Source organism: Achroia grisella, unplaced genomic scaffold (assembly GCF_030625045.1).
Source record: "Achroia grisella isolate CSIRO2021 unplaced genomic scaffold, CSIRO_AGI_Agris_v1 utg971, whole genome shotgun sequence".
In the NCBI taxonomy this organism is placed as follows: Eukaryota; Metazoa; Arthropoda; class Insecta; order Lepidoptera; family Pyralidae; genus Achroia; species Achroia grisella.
Genome location: NW_026713077.1, coordinates 2,955,959 through 2,963,865, shown reverse-complemented (window position 1 = coordinate 2,963,865; position 7,907 = coordinate 2,955,959).

Genomic DNA, 7,907 nt, shown 5'->3' with positions numbered 1-7,907 from the left:
GGTGGAAGGGGCCTTAGGGGTGGAACTTATCAAAATCCTTTCTGATTTTGATAAATTCCACACCTAAGGGGATAAATTAACGCGAGCGAAAAAAAAGCGCGGGCAAAAGCTAGTGTATTTATATAGTCGTAATTTAGCATCCCCTCCAGAGGAACACATTAAACAATTACAACTTTAAAAAATGTACTTGTTTACTCACATTTCATTCCACACTCCTCACAACGAAGTTATCTGAAACAATACAACAATTATCAATAATTAAATATTATAATTAATATATACACAGTGTCATTTTTAAATATAATAATTTCACCTACCAAGCTTTCTTCATCCTTTCATTTACAACAAAATTTTAAAATTTTGCCGAATTCAGAATCACACAATCTCCCAGGCTATTAGACATGTCAAGGCTTGGTTACTAAGTCTAAACTATGACGATACAGAAAACATTGTTAAGAGTTAAAAAGGGTGAAAGGATTTGCGGGTATTTACGGTAATGAACTTTATTTTATATATATATTTTATTCTTATTATCATTATTTTTCACTTTTATTTTTTTATCCTGTAAGTAATATACTCACGCACATACACACAACACACACATTAATTAGATATTGGGAAACACGTTCTGGTATTTATTGCATGTATATATAATTGTAAAATAATTCACCACAAAATAATTAACCTAATTGTAAAATAGTCAATTAAAGTGTACATATACTGCATATTTTTGGTATCCGCGCTCCCAGCCCCCAAGATACAGGCCTGACCTAGTTTGGGGACTACAGATAATAGAAATATATAAAAATTGTATTATATTGTAAACATGTAAATGTAAATCTATAATATATTATTATTCTTGATGTATAAATAAATAAAAATATAAATAAATAATTATTAAAGCAACACACAAGTATCTTACTCATAATTTGTTATAATGAGCTAACTGACCTGACCTCATGCTCATCGTATCATCCTCCACTGGTGCCCCGCCAGCGTAAACCTTTAGTGTAGGAGGGTGCACATACCATTATCATCAATAAAAAAATATTGTCTAGGCGAGGTGTGGCCAGAGGTATACAAATACAGCAACCAGGCGGCACTCGCGGGCGTGGGTCGTCTGGCACGGCACTTGATAGAGCGCGAGGTCTTCTTGTGATGAGTCTGCATTCCGAATGTGTGGTAGAAGAGAAATACGTGAATATTCAAAAGTGGTACTAATCGAGTGCAGGGAAAAGTGGACGGCACCAGGCCACGTGGTACACCAATGAGATGGACAGACCAGATCAAGGCCGCAACTAAGTGCTCAGTTTACGAATGTACCCGGAAAGCTACAGTCCGCGACGAATGGCGCCGTAATACCAAAAACCTCATACATGGTGATTCAAAATGTTGACCACAACCACTCTGACAAGAGTGTACCGACTAAGAAGAATTCAAAAGTGCTTATTAAACTAGAAATTAAGTTTATTTGAATAAAGATTATTTCTATTTCTATTTCTATTATTGATAAATTATGTATGACTTAACGAACTGTGTTTGGATAGGTCTTGGTATATGACTAGGGACTTTTTGGAAAATGTTTTGTTAATTGCACGGCGTGTATTTTAGTGCTCTTACTTTACAGTAACATAAAAAGAATGAAAAAAAAGGAAAGAATAGACTTCATACAGTGTTACCAGCAATACAAAACTGTTGGCAACAATGATTATCTAATTTACAATATTTTATGTATTTGACGATTATTAAACAATTTTATTTTAATATTTTTATTATTTTAATTATATTTTATTAGAAGTATTTTTTTAAGAAATAGTCACTGAAATGAATAAAAAAATATATTCTTCGGTACGGTGCAATAATACAAACGTAATATAACAGAATAGAAAATCATTTATTCAAATAAACTTAATTTAAGCACTTTTGAATAGTCAACATTTTTTTAAATCTACCGGATATTCGGAAAGCTGTCCCATCACAAGAAGAATAAGCAAGAAACTTGTGTGTTGCTCTTTTAAACAATCCTTGTAAGTTCACATTTACAAGTCGAAACGTGTGAATACAAACTACCAACCAGCACTAATTTATTTAGGCTCAAATATAAAAACACAATAAGATTAAATCAGTCGTAGTGATAAGAGCAGACCAGTCCCTACAAGCAGCACTCGTTCACGGGTATGACGGATGAGCCAGCCATCACTGCGCTTGATATATTGGACAGAAACTCTTTTATTGTAATTAGGTATAAACCGATTTCTTTCCATTGATTTTTTTCCTTGTTACGCTCTTACTTTCCATAGACCATTAAGTACATACCCTTTTTCGTTTATTTTTAAAATCTTTTACTTTTTACCTTTCACCTTCTCCACTGTACACTACTAATTGGTGGTATTCTGAGGCTTTGGCACACTTCAGTCTGTCCGGGACTGCGGCCGTGTCGACACCAACTCTCATAGCATCAATACTTATGATCCTTGGAGCTACTTTTCCTTCTACTGCAGCTGTGGTCCATGCCTCCAGTACCATTACTAGATTTTTTAATGCTGTCTGTTCGGCATTGTCAATGATATTTTACTTTCCATTGTTTTGATAATGGAAGGTCTCCAAGTCAAATATTTAAAGAAATATATATCCCTACACTCTGGACCGCCTTGTGTACATACACTTATGTTATTTATCCGCTGTTTATAGCATAAAATATATGTTTATATCCATCTTCGTAATGTAATATACCTTCAAGTCAAACATAAAATTTTCTACCCGCCAAACTAAAATAAACAAACTAAAATACTATTTTGATCATTCAGATGAATAGCGGTTCTCCACTGAGCATTTTTCCAGAAACTTTTAGGCACGAACAATCACATACCAGCAATGGTATTTCCGAACCGATACGATATTGAAACCTTCAAGAAATGAGTTAATTCCTTCTTAAAAGTTCCTCTATTGTTGCGGGTTCGATTCTTCGTACTGTATAAACATTTGTATTCATGAGTATGATAGTTTGTATCTGCCTGGGTGTTTTCTATGTATTACTAACGTTGTTTTGCCATACAAATTAAAATCGCTATTAAAAAATAGGGGTTGATGGTAGAAGGGTGAAAATTTAGGGTTGTATGTATTTTCCAATCCTAAATAATAACAAAATGAAAATAAAATATTAAGTCGAAAAAATAAAAAATATATATTTAGGTTTGGATATCCCTTACCACTTAGAGGTATGAAAAATAGATAGTAGGCGATTCTCAGACCTACTGATACGTATATAAAATTTCATAAAAATCGATCGAGCCCTTTGGGAACTTTTATGGTAACTAACATTGTGACACGAGAATTTTATATATAAGATAAATACAAATATATATATATATCTATGTATTTATATCAGTTATAAAGTACCCATACAACAAGCTATGCTTTGCTTGGGACTAGATGGCGCTGTGATCACTGTCCTAAGATATTATTTATATGACTAGATATATATATCAAAGGCGCTGTGATCATACTAATATATATCCTAAGATATTATTATAACCAAAAATACTCTGTAGGTAAGTTTCCTATCACATTGAAAAGTCATGACCCATACTGAACCATACGGTTTGATTTCCATCCCAGAAACAGGCTTTGCGTATAGTGGTTTGTTTTCCGGTTAATATCTGAAGCTACTCGTAAAAAAGTAAGATTATTATTATTGTTAATTTTTTATTTTATTTTTTTCGAATTAGCGTAACATGTGTGTATATATATACCAATACCAGTTATAATGCTATTAGTGTGACGTAAATAAATAAATAAAATAAATGATAATGTAAATACTTGTAAGCCATCACATTGTCATGGTAACCAAGAGAGAGAGACGAACTAATATTACTTCCATGGAGTCACCGTGCGGGTGACGGGTCCATCGTGTGGAGAGAGGGGAACTGCGAGCAGTTCTCAGGACTTGTGACCCGAGTGTAGGTTTGGGGGCAATTGCCAACGTACACCACTCATGTTTCTCCCCCTTCCCACACAATTCTGGTAGGAATCTGCTAGTGCAGCTTTAGATACACGTTCTAGTACAAAACTTACTGTAGTTAACATTAATAATATATCTGGACAATTCACATGTCATTTGGTTCAGAAGTTGAGTCATGGGTACTAGACAACTGATAAAAAAACGCAGTTAAATAATATATTTTTTTGTAAATACATACATACATAGAAAACACTCAGTCTGTTACAAACAATTATAGTCAAGAATACAAAAGTTGGTATAATGCGAGGCATCGAACCTGCGACCATCGGAAGTAAAGCAGTGTGCTACATCATTAGACCACTGAGGCCGTAACAATTTATCTAATATTTCTCTTGTATACCATATAGGATATTCACAGGCTTGTATAATAGTAATTTCTATAAATCCTGTTAAAACCTAGAAGTCAGTTTTTTTTTTCGGACTACTCTAATGCTGTTGGCCGTAGCTGGCCTTTACAGCTTCACCGGACGTTAGGGGCGAGTGCAGATGGCACTCCAAACCCGCGGAAGGACTTATGGAGTGGCTGAAGGCCAACTCCTGCCTGACGGATACGACTTTAGTCTGAGGGCACCACTAGGGGTTCGAACCTCGGCTCAGGCCGTCGTAATTTCGATCCCCGTTTGTATTGGACGGGGGATCGATCGGAGGGGGGCCTAGACTTCTAGGTCGTAGGTCTGTTTCTTATCATTTCATTGCTTTATCGAAGCTGACGGTATGTGATGGTAAGTGGTAGCTGTCACTTATATACATGAACAGCGTAATTATGGGACACACGTGATTTAACTCATGCGATGCCATTCCAACAGACTATACGATATATAATTAGATTTTTTTTGTGTTTTTTTATTATTATTATTCTTATATGTTATTTTCTTACACTTGTTAATTAAATTTTGTTTGTGTTATCGGGATATGAATAAAGATTTTTATCTATCTATCTATATATCTATATTACACTCTAATTTCTAATTTCAACCAAACTCAGGCTCAAAACAAAGCAATCTGCTTGATGGCTGAAATAGGTCTGACTGAAGTACAGTAGTCTTCGTATTATCTATTTTTTTTATTATTAAATTACGCCCTTCATTTCCATAGACTAAAGGTCCATGCCCTATTTTGAATTTTATTTTTTCCTTCCTTCTCTTTCCTTTTTTTTCCTCGCTTGGTATCCCGCAGTCTATCTTATATATGTTGTTTTCTTTTTTATCTATTCCAGAGATTCCTTTAGAAATTGAGTTTAAAATACTTTATCAAGACAATTTTATTATCCAACTATTAATATGTTAATTTGCAACCGACAACTTAAGGCGCACCTAAATCCGACCGCAATCACACCATGTCGGCCGCATCCCTAATCAAATCCAAAATATCCGAACGAAATTAGAATAGTACGTCATATAAAACAAAGAGCGACCCACAAACAAGACCTAATTATTTCCCATCACAAGTGTGGACCGTTTTGGCATGAAAAGGACATTTGATGGTCCCTCTTAATGTAGGTTCGTACCCAAATAAAGACCTCTGTAACCTCAAACGAACTTCGAATTACAAATTAAGGTGTCACAATATCACACAGTTGTGTAATTTGTACAATTATTATCTAAATATAATTTCAAGATTAAAAGACATACTTTTATTCAGTTTCTTCTACAAATATTTTTCTTTCTCACGAACTATCCTATTAATATTATAAACGTTACGAAATTTTGTGGGTATGAATACATGTTGTTGCTCTTTGACGCAAAAAATACTGAAAGGATTTCGATGAAATTGTACAGTAATATAGTTTATACATCAGAATAATATATAGGCTAATTTAAAAAGATATTATATGTGTATAATAGAATGTATATTATCTTATATATTGCTCTTTAGTGTGTACATTTTCTAAGTTATAATTGTCTGTCTTTTTTTTTTTCGTTAGTCTCTATTTCCTATCTTTTGTTACGTTCACTCTCTGTTTTTACTTTTTCATTGTCAGACTATGTTATATGATATGTATATGCTATATTTGATTTATATATTTTATTTCTATTTATTTATTTAATATAATATATGTATTTGTGTATGTATATGCATGTGTTTACATGTATTTACTTTTAGTATATGTAATTTTTTTTGACCTATTATTTTTTATGGATTATATTTGCACCGCCTACAGTTTCTCTGCACAACCTGTGGTTGACTGGTAGAAAATGCCGTAAGGCGTTAAGTCCGCCATATGTACTTTTACCTTGGTATTTTGTGCATTGAAGTTATATTAATAAATAAAAATATTATGTAAATTGTCAATTAAGTGTAAGTGCAGATGAAGTTGTACGGGTCAACTAGTTAATAGTAATGATATCTCAGGACAATTCACACAGCGCCATCTAGTCCCAAGGTAAGCAGAGCTTGTGTTATGAGTACTAGACAACTAATACAAATAGTTAAATACATTTTTTTGTAAATAACTACAACACATAGAAAACACAGCACCGTACAAACAATCATACTCATGAATACAAATGTTTGTAGCGTACGCACAGCCCAAACCACTAGACGGATGGGGCTGAAATTTGGCATGCAGGTAGATATTATGACGTAGGCATCCGCTAAGAAAGGATTTTGATTAATTCTACCCCCAAGGGGATAAAACAGGGAATGAAAGTTTGTATGAAACTTTGTCAATTTTAAACCTATCGGGCTGAGACTTTGCATGCATAAACCTAGTATGACGTATGCATCCCCTAAGAAAGGATTTTGATAAATTCCATCTCTAAGGGGATATATTAACGCGAGCGAGGCCGCGGGTAAAAGCTAGTTATCTATATATCTAGATAGATATATAGATAATTATAAATATAATCTATATAATTAACGTCAATTATGTAGATAGATATCTATCGGTAGATTAAATAGCGGTAGATTAAAAAATGTAATGACTATTCAAAAGTGCTTCAATGTAAGTTTATTTGAATAAATGATTTTCTATTCTATTCTATTGTATCTATATAATTGACGTTTATTGTAACAACACGGTGTAATAGTTGGAAAACACGAATGTCCATTCCGTATTAATTTGGGACGATTTAAAATTAATTCCATGGAAATCTAATTTTTTGCGGTGCGAGCTTCCAAATTACTTGACACGTTTAATTAAATTATAATAATTTTTAACGTCCATCCGTTGCGGCGGTAAATTGAGCTTTTAACAGCAATAAAAGTTTTTGTCTACATCTGAAATGTACGGGGAAGATCAGAGCTAATTCATTCGAATGACTCGGGTTGGTGAGCTAACTCATCACTCGTTTTCAAAATAACCCTGGTTCCAAAATAACAGCGACATCTAGACCCAAGTTAGATAAAGCTTATGTTATGGGTACTAGAGAACTGATACATATATAATAAACACAGAAATCGAATATAAATCGACATACATAAATAAATTCATTTCCGAGCTCAAAAATCCTAGAACCCGAAACCGTAGAAAATCATTTTTTAAATAGAAATAGAAATAATCTTTATTCAAATAAACTCATTACAAGTACTTTTGAATAGTCATATTTTGATTCTGCCACTCATTCGGAATGCAGATTCATCACAAGAAGAATGAGCAAGAAACTTGTGTGTTGCCCTTTTTAATAGAAGTGTTTTCATATAAATAATTACAGTATAACAAGTAAGAGGCATGCGATAATCAACATAGAAATCGCTACGCACTCATTATTAGTGTAATTCGATAATATTGTCAGTGCTATGGATTTAAAGTTTTTCTATAAAAATATTACCATACCTCCCAATTATAATAAATGTACGCACACTTGACGGAGTTTTATGTACGAGTTCAGGTTTCAGAACAGGCTCATAATAATAATAAAAATCACGGACAATTCACACAGCGCCA